General features: G+C 43.7%; 1 long non-coding RNA gene across 2 annotated transcripts in view; it reads left to right on the top strand.

Moving 5' to 3' along the window:
* Positions 1-6,277: 6,277 nt before the first annotated feature.
* LOC126528286 (uncharacterized) overlaps positions 6,278-9,882 on the top strand; it is an 85,408-nt gene continuing 81,803 nt past the window's right edge. Inside the window, exon 1 of one of the 2 annotated variants that reach the window (XR_011890164.1) lies at positions 6,278-6,355. This is a non-coding gene — a long non-coding RNA (uncharacterized lncRNA). Of the gene's footprint in view, positions 6,356-7,756; positions 7,899-9,882 lie in introns of those variants that run through there. The other variant, XR_011890165.1, reaches the window with a different exon arrangement.

Below are 9,882 nucleotides of genomic sequence, written 5' to 3'. Positions count from 1 at the left end.
AAATTTTATTATGTGGCATCAGCTCATTAAAAAGATCCATAGTTGGAGGTCGTCACCATAATAACAGGAAAAGTGGAAGCACCCTGAACATCACTTAGGGGAACACTCTGACACCCAGTCTGCCTGCTATGGAAATCAATAGCGCGTAGTTTTCAAATTTTGTTGAAGATCGCCTCTGATTTATAGCGGGCAAGGGACTTGTTAAAGTTCAACATATCACGGAGCCGTTTTAAGCTGAAGCGATGAATACTAAAATAGGCATTTGATATATTCGGTATTGTTTTAGCACAAAAGGGCCGAAGACAGCCCAATGAACAACAAAAAAAAACACTTCTATTCAAACGGACATCACACAACGTTTGACGTGATAGTATTGAAGTTCGGAAGTTGCAGCCTCCTTATTTTATACATTGCGAAACGTTGTGAGTACATTTACAGCGCACTCGCTGGGCGCCCTGCAGAAGATAGAATAACGAGAACACCGTAGTGAATTCCCGTCTAGACGCTTGCTAATGGCGCAGGTGACTAGTACCTAAGCTTGACCCGATCACCAGCCTCTACACGAGTTTGGCATGCTTCTGAAGAATAACAAGGTCGTGTGTTTACTATTATACGAAGGCGTATCTGAGAGTTTATTCAACTAACATTCTTAAATTACGGCAGAATAAATGCTAACACTTGCCTTGCAGTGACAGTTTATGCGCATGATTCCCATAATTCTTGCGCTGTTACAGCCGCTGCCACGCTTACTACTTACTGCGGTGCCAATGAACGCTCTTCAAAAATCACAAGGTGAGGGCGGCACATTTATTGCGGAGGACATTTTAACCGCATCCATTTTAATGAGAGACTCATCTACGTGTTTAGCTGAATGGCGTCTGAGCATAAAAAAAGCCAATAGGCTAAGACGGAACACTCCCATACTGCTTTCAGGCTGAGATGCCACACTGCAGCCAGCATCTTCAATGACCGGTCAGATTGTTAATCATCTCTTTCTAGATGACCGGCAGACCGCATATCTGTCTCTTGCTTCAATTCTGATAAGGGAATATTCACTTCAAGGTTCCCCCTGATCGTTATTATCATCTTGTATGGAAGCTGCGTTTAATAATGAACAACTCCTTGATATTTATGTTATATTTGGCGTGCTGTACTCGATTCTTTTCATTTTTAGTGGACCAGCACCAAGCTGGTGCAGCCATATATACAGTATATACAAGCAAGCCCGAATTAGGTCATTAGAAGGTAGAGAAACATATTTAAATGTAAGCCTTTTTTTTTGGTATAACGATTATGTGTACAAGCGATGCACATTTCTGAGGTCGTCGGCTGTGTCGCCCCGATGTTGTGCATAAAGTACAAGCACGATAACATCGTCGCCGCCCACCGTTTGCTCCATGTCGAGAGGAAGCACGCGAGGATGAACCGACGATGATGGCTCAATCTCGTATGCACAAGGGAGGAAAAAGAGGAGGAAGCGTGCTGTCTTCCGTCGTGCGCAAGGCATAGTGAGCGGGGAGGGGGGGGGAGGATTCTGTACTGGGCGGTCGCCACCATCTTCAAAGCGATACGCGGTGGGGGCTGAGTGCGCTGAGTGCTGATATCTTCGTGTCCACTATCTCAAATATTCATATGGTTGAATACCCGCACGAATGACGTTAGAGTTAGTGCGAAAGCGCTGGATTGACTCAACACAAAATTACGCAGCGCAATCTTAATAGGTAATCCTGTTTTGTAGCAAAAGCGCTGGCAGCACATCAACGATTCAGCAAAATACAAATTGGTCGAATTCATACGGCGATTAATACAGGAGGGACGGAGACAAAGAAATATCCTAAATTTTTTAAGGAGAGTCTTGTTCTACCGCAATTTAAAAAAAAAAAAAAACGTTATATATCTAGCCTGAGTGAGGTACAGGGATCATTTTTAAGAGGGAGCTTTAGCTCGGGCCCAACTCCGATGCGACCTACTCAAATACATGCAAAATGCTAAAACGATTTTATGAGATATCCCCTGAACCGATTTTAATTAAATTTGTTGCCTTTGAAAGAGAAAGTTCAATTCTAGTGACAGTTGCAAGCGGAATTTCTATTTAGGCGTTAATATTGACAAAATAGGTTTCAAAATTTCGAAAGAACGAAAATACCATAGAGGCACGAAGTTTATAAATTAATAGCACGGCATCAAGAACAGATATCGCCCTTCTGTAAACGTCATCCATTACGTAATTCAAAGCGGATCAATTCGATATGTCAATTGATATGTTAAGTGAATTTGTTATGCTGCGTACAAGGGCTCGGCAAAAGCTGTATGTCCATTTTACTGATTTCTTTAGATTCATGTGTAACATATATATTTTGTCCCCTTTAGATCTACTACCAGATGCTGTTCACAGAATTGTGACATCATATTTCCTTGCTGAGTTAGCGAGCTGTAAACTTGATAGTTTCGTTTTCAAAAAAAAAAATATCGATGTTTTCCGATTTCTAGTAAAAAATTGACAATCTAAAGAAAATTAAAAAAAAATAGTCACTATATTCTGAGTAGTCCTTCATAAAGAAAGCACGAAAATCCCAATAAAGAAAGGCGTCAGGCAGGGAGATACGATCTCTCTAATGCTGTTCACAGCGTGTTTACAGGAGGCATTCAGAGACCTGGATTGGGAAGAATTGGGGATAAGAGTTAATAGAGAATAGCTTAGTAACTTGCCATTTGCTGATGATGTTGCCTTGCTTAGTAACTCAAGGGACAAATTGCAATGCATGCTCACTGACCTGGAGAGGCAAAGCAGAAGGGTGGGTCTAAAAATTAATCTGCATAAAACTAAATTAATGTTTAACAGTCTCGGGGGGAAGAGGACAGCAGTTTACGATAGGTAGCGAGGCACTGGAAGTGGTAAGGGAATACATCTACTTAGGGCAGCTATTGACTGCGGATCCGGATCATGAGACTGATATAATCAGAAGAATAAGAAGGGGCTGAGGTCCATTTGGCAGGCATTCTGAGATCATGAACAGCAGTTTGCCATTATCCCTCAAAAGAAAAGTGTATAACAGCAGTATCTTACCAGCACTTACGTACGGGGCAGTAACCTGGAGGCTTGCGAAAAGGGTTTTGCTTGAATTGAGGACGCCGCAACGAGCTATGGAAAGAATAATGATGGGTGTAACATTAAGGGATAAGAAAAGAGCAGATTGGATGAGGGAACAAACGCGAGTGAATGACATCTTAGTTGAAATCAAGAAAACGAAATTGACATGGGCAGCACATGTAATGAGGAGGGAAGATAACCGATGGTCATTAAAGGTTACGGAGTGGAATCCAAGAGAAGGGTAGCGTAGCAGGGGGCGGCAGAAAGTTAGGTGTGCGGATGAGATGAAGTTTGCAGGGAAAACATGGCCAGAATTATTACATGACCGGTGTAGTTGGAGAAGTATGGGAAAGGCCTTTGCCCTGCAGTGGGCGTAACCATGATGATGATGATGACGATGATGATGATGATGATGATGATGCAGTGAGGAGGCGTTTGGAAGGAAATAACTGGAAGGATAAAGCCGTTCATCGTACTACACATCAGGATTGGGTTTTCCCTATTTCTGCTTTTTGGTGAAGGGTTCCTAAATATAGTGATGCATCGGTCACATCCAGGTCATGACTAAGATGATCGAAAGGACCTCGCCGTGGGACCAGCCCTTTGTAACTGCCCTCTCTTAACAACTAAAATTATTTTCGCTTTGGAGTGGCACCAAAAATTATGGACAATTTGTGCAGAGGGTGCATGGTGGGAGAATACGGCACCACCTTGGAAAATGTATTCAGTGTTTCTAGTGCTAACATCATTGTTCAATAATAGATCAAAATGTAAGCAAAAGCAATGGTGCCGAAAAAAGCAAAATAAATGCTCCCGCCCGTTTAGGCAACTAAAGAAGAGCATCTGCGTCATTTTCGTAGTGCGAAATTACAGTCTATGGGAAAGTAATTTAAGTATACGAGAACGATGTTCCGTTGAGCCAAAACGCACTAGGAGTAACGTCGTATTGCGGGCACAGGTCGCTGAGCCACTGATAATGGCTCGGAATTTCTTCATATGTCGCCAAAGAACAAAGCACACGCGCGTTACCACGATTTCCCCTAACCAATCCTTCCCATTGCTGAGAATCGATTCGGCGTCGTCTTTCTCCGCAACATAACGTGATATCCAGTGAGCCCATTAGCGAGTCTGTCACTTTTTTCTTACCTTTATTTGATGATAAAGGAAAGCTAGCCACCGAATGCAACATTTTCTTTTTATGGCTGGTAGCGAAGGACAAAATATCGAATATCAGACAAAAAAGCTATTTCTTTAATAATGTGTTCTCCATTTACTTGGAACTTGCCGCGCTTTAAGAGGGGCAAATTCTCTCTCTAGCGCTATCTATCTAGCCGTTTCACTGGTAGTCAATGGTGTAACGGATACAGCGTAGGGCTGTGGTGTTGTGGGAGCAAACTTTGGAACCAACCGTTTGACTAATTTGGGTCATTGAGTAAGGTGCCACCCTTCAATGAACCTCTTCCATGCTTACTAGGGACACATGGCAAGTGCTGCTAGTTGTGTACCACTCCACATTGAACTTTTCTGACGTCAGCTTGGGTCACTGTGTATGCGCCCCTGCGGTAGGCCGCTGTTCAATGGCAAAATGCTTATTAAAAATTTATCCAGTGCATAATAGAACGAAACACGCGTCATTTAAGCTCAGGAAATCTTGTTTAATTATTCAATCACAAGTGCACCACGTGGGACCTTCGTGGCGGTGCCTCTAGATGGCGCAGCGCGTTTAGTGAGAATCGTGGCAAGGGAACACGGCTGTATGCATGTATTGTACATAAACGAGCCTCGGCGGTAGCAAAACGACGCGTCGCTACCTTGCATCAAATCTCATACCCGTGGCATCCATCTTAAGGTGAATGGTAATGTAATTATTTTTTTACTTAAGGGATACATAACAATAAGGAGAACGCGGCCTCTAGCAACTGCCTTCGCACGCGCTGGGAAGCCGCGCTGCTCAGCCCCGCCCTCGAGGATCAACTATGGGCCGTCCAGCGGGTTGAGGATGCCGCCAGGGCACACAAACTCCCGGCCGTCACCTAGGCGGGGCCTTTGGCCCTCCCTAACAACTCGCAGGACACGCAATAAAATTATTTCCTCCTCCTCCTCCTGATGCATGCAAGAAATGGCTCACATCACAAATTCACATCAGGCATAAGTAATATGGCGAAATATTTCAGCAGTTAACTGGTAATAGCTGACAATCTTGTCTCCATTATCCGCGGACATTGCGACCAAGAAATGACTGAGAACACGTGTTGAGAAATTGTAGGGGTAAGTGCAGGGAATATTGTCAAAAAAGTTAAATAATTCGCGCCGCGTTGTGAACGAAGCGGTAATTTGTGATTCATGATCAAGCTTTTGTACCAAAGAAATAGTACGTTAATCGTGTCATTAAGTCATGGTAACCACGGGTAATGCGAAGGAACGCAGCCTGATAGAAATGAATAGAGCTCGTTGGGCAATCTCTCCGTATCACAAACGGACATTTGTCGTATCAATAAGAACACAATACAAGTTCCATGTGCTCTTGGTACGGTACTTAGCGATAAGAGAGATCAAGAAAGACAGACAGCATACATGTGTTGACTTACACATATGCTTTCCGTATTAATTGTCCTGATGCATATGCTGTTCACCAGGGTAGTCAAAAACAAATTGGTCGCAGTTTGTCCTATTGTGCATTCTCAGAGATGAAAACTGCTATATTTGTGTGCAACAAGGTAAATGAAATTAAAGTTGGATACCTTCTAAAATCAGTGGAAGAAGCTGTAGTCCATAGGGAGAGAAAAAAGTGGGCAAATACTAGAGAACAAGCGTAGGCATATGGAACAAACGTAGCTCGCTGACAGAAGAGCTTAAAATGAAGAGGTCAAGATGCGTGGGCCATGTATCGGATACAACACACATACGGTACTATGTTAGTGAAACTATTAGAAGACCCTTCTCCAGGAGCCAGTCTGAAACAATCAACACAGCACATGGATTCTGGTGCCTGAAATACTAGCCAGTAAGGGCAGGTGAAATCAAAAGAGCATCACGATGAACTTTCGTAAAAGGTTGCCTTTCGACATTAAATGCAAAACTAATAGTTAGAGTTCGCGAAATGCCACACCGGCAATGTGTTCGAAATGAGAAGAGACTATAAATTGTTAGTTTGCCTGCAAACAAATACTAGTTTGTCTCTGTATTAGTGGCTATGCCTGAGAAGTTTTCGTCATTGAGTACTGGACGAAATATCTCTTGCAAACGGTCTGTGCATTAGCCGAGGTAAGACAAGGCCCTTTCTTTCCTTATACTTCGACGTAACGTTGAAGCCACATGTAAGTAAATGAGGCTAGAAAATAAGACAAGGCCACACGATGGTACAAGTAGGAGGGTGTTAGGGTGGTTACAAGCAGTGGTAATAGTACTTTGGCACAGCAACAGCTCCCGTCCTCTATCCAAGAAGTGCGTTTTGTCATCTTGAACGCGGCGGCATGCAAAATGTCAACATTCGATCTAGAGGCGTTATTGATTTGATGAGTGCAATTTTGCGGAACATGTTGCGCCAGTTCGGGCCTCGATAGTGCAATAAATATACCCAAAAAATGTACACAAGCAACCAGCAAAAGCCAGACACACATAAACATGTGCGTCTTATTTTGTATTTTGTGTGGCTGACGTTAATCTCCTGGGAACGATATGGCGGACTATGCTGCAGGTCCCAGCGGCCTGCTTCACATACAACGGTATTAGAACCATATGCTATTGAAAAGCATGCAAGAAGCAACGTGATGGCGGCGGACGCGGTATCGCGTTGTCTTCACATTTATTCGGGAAGACCAAAATGACGAGCGTAACGGCGGCGTACAGAACAGCCGATAGCGTTAGGGCTTCTTTTCTTTTCTTTCTTGTGGATCATGAGCCGAGACACAGACGAGAGCAGACGATGTGCGATCACGTGACGATGACGTGACACAGTGCGATGACGTGGCTAAGTCCCACCCCAGGAATTTTTCATGTAAGCAGGAAGGCAGTACAATAAACTCCACTGTATCAAGAACCTTCTGAATAACGAGTCAGGTGACGCACACAGCAGTTAGTTGAGCAGGCTGAGTGCTGGCAGTGCCAAGCACAACACGAGAAAGTGACCTGGAGTCCTTCCCGAGTGCTCCAAAAAGCATCTCACGTAAGCAGAAACCACTGCTCCCATGTGAACGAGTGCAAATGCAGCGGTCCTTTAACGCGTGCTTCAAAAATGTTTTGCTATGATGTCGGAGGCTGCCTAAACTACTGCCTAAAACTGTAAGCGCTGTTCACACTTGTTGGAATGTCCAAGGCACCTAACCGCTTTCAAGTTCACATGCTTACGCGCGGCTCAGAACCACGATGTTAGACCTTTTTTATATCTTTTTTTCATCTTTATTTTTCTTCTATTTAGCCTACACACGCGACCAAAGACAATGGAATGGCGCTCCGTTGCTACAGTTGAATGAACAATATCGTCCTATCCATCCGTATGAGTTCCACTCCGTTAGCCTAGCGCTGCTTTCTAGAATAAATTGCAGCTTTGTCCTTCGAATTCACATACGTGACAACCCGTGGCCTCGGGCCTAGATGTGGCACCTGCCTTGTTCTGGTAATCATTCATTGCGCGGTTGTTCTCCTGCGAGACGTGTGCAAACCAGGGCTGACGGATCGCAGACGCGTTTGCTGTAGCTTAAAAGAGGCATAGCCTTCCGGATTGGCTACAAGCTGAGTCTGAAACGTCTTCTTCGATCATTGTGGCAGCAGTAGAATGTGTCACCGTGGGAATGTGTCTGTTTGTCGGGTGAGCAAGGCGGCGCGCTCCGCCATTTTTTCCTTTAGTTCTCGTAAGCGCTGTTCAAATTTGTTGAAATGTCTAAGGCGCCTTGCCGCTTTAAAGTCAACCTGCTTACGCGCGGCTCAGAACCACGATCTTAAATCTATTTGTAAATATTCTCCCCGCTACTAATTTTTCTTCTCTAGGGCCTATCCACGCGATCAAAGACAATAGAATAGCGCTCGATTCCTCGCTGAATAAAAATTATTATCCTACCTGTCGCGATAGTACCGTGCTAAGTTAGTCTAGTACTGCAGCAACCGTCTCGCGGATAAACCAAGTGAGTCTTTAGAGACCTGGGATCCTCTGGACTGGTCTTCTCCGTAATAAGGTGGCCTCACTACCTACAGGTTTTTCTGAATATCTCGGTGGCTCATTTGCAGTAGTCAGATGTTTTTGTTCCCTTTTTTCGAACATCGGGCTTCTAATCTGAAGGCAGTAAGTTCGAATTTTCCTACACTAAATCTCCAGGCTAGGATTTGCGCCTGACAATGGAATAAAATGGAGAGACAGTGGGGCTATAATATGCCAGGTGCAACCAAACAAGGAAAGCCTACAAAACGCCAAGACAATGCCTCACCAGGTCAAGAAATGTGCTCCCTGGTGCAGTTTTCGGCCACTATTTCCCTCATGATTCCTTTAATCAACCCATGGATATGTTTAATATTATATATATTAGAGAGGCTCTTCCAGATTCGTGGCAATCAGCTCGGGTAATTCTAGTTCTGAAACCAAGAAAGACGACCCTTTGTCTTGACTCGTATCTCCCAAGCTGTTTTTCCAAGCTAATGGAGAAGATGGTAGACAGTCGACTGCAATTGTGGTGTGAACAGAAAATGTGTTTTCGGACTACATGACCGCTATTTGACAAAATCTGTGTACTATGGATGCAGCCTTAGACATTTCCATTTGCGTCGAGCATGAACGAATTTGTGGAAATATTACATTAGCAGTATTCTTAGACATTCAAAGAGCATTCAACACTGTAAGTCACATACACGTCCTTGCTGGTATGTTAAAGCTTGGCCTACACGGTCGAACGCTGCGATGGGTATCAAATTTCTTGAAAGATAGAAAAATCTTTATGTAGACAATTGAGGGAGAGAGTAATTAGCACAGCATCCCGCAGGGCGTTCCGCACGGCAATTTTCTCAGTCCGTTTTTATTCAGCTGTGTCATGGCAGCCTTACCACAAAAACTCCGGTGTGGTCTACAGTATTCTCTGTACGCAGATGGCATCTGCATATGGACCTGTGGATCTCATATACAAGACATTCAAACAACGCTGCAGGAGGGCCTTGATAGTATTGACACACTTTGGTGTCGTAAAGTAGTTGATTTAATTTGATAATGCCATCGTCGGCAGGACAACGAAGGTCATCTAGTAACAGCTTGCGGAAATTATCCAGCATGTGGGTATGCGCACGATGGTCGGTGAAAATTTTTCGCAATCTAAAGTGGACCGATGACAGATTTAACATAAAGACAGAGTTCACACCAGTAAATACAGTACGCAGAAAATAGTAGTTATTTATTTACTTCAAAAACGCATATTTGGACCAAAATTTGCTTAGTATCGCCGCACAAAACACTCAAGGTTCTTTACCTTCTTTACCAATTGGGTTCTGTGTGTCGTAGAGTTCCTACGGGACTTCAGGAAACATTACTGATAACGTTAGTGTGACACTGTGGAAGGTATGGATTGCTAATTTTATGTAAATGCTGTAATTCATTCACTTACATTTAACACCACATGCACATAGTCCATAACGTTTCCCCCTTTACCGAAATTTGGTCTCGTTCGCCGGCAGTTGAAGTATTCGTTGAAGTACAGGTGAACAGTGAGTGGTTTAAGTATCGTGCAATTCACAAAACGCACTACGCTTACAGCACTTGAACGGGTGATTCACTGCAAAGGGCCAGGCTGAGGAACACACTTCGATCCTCTTCT

Source organism: Dermacentor andersoni, chromosome 9, assembly GCF_023375885.2.
Source record: "Dermacentor andersoni chromosome 9, qqDerAnde1_hic_scaffold, whole genome shotgun sequence".
NCBI lineage: Eukaryota > Metazoa > Arthropoda > Arachnida > Ixodida > Ixodidae > Dermacentor > Dermacentor andersoni.
Note: the sequence above shows the minus strand (reverse complement) of the source record. Positions and strands in the feature narration are given on the sequence as shown.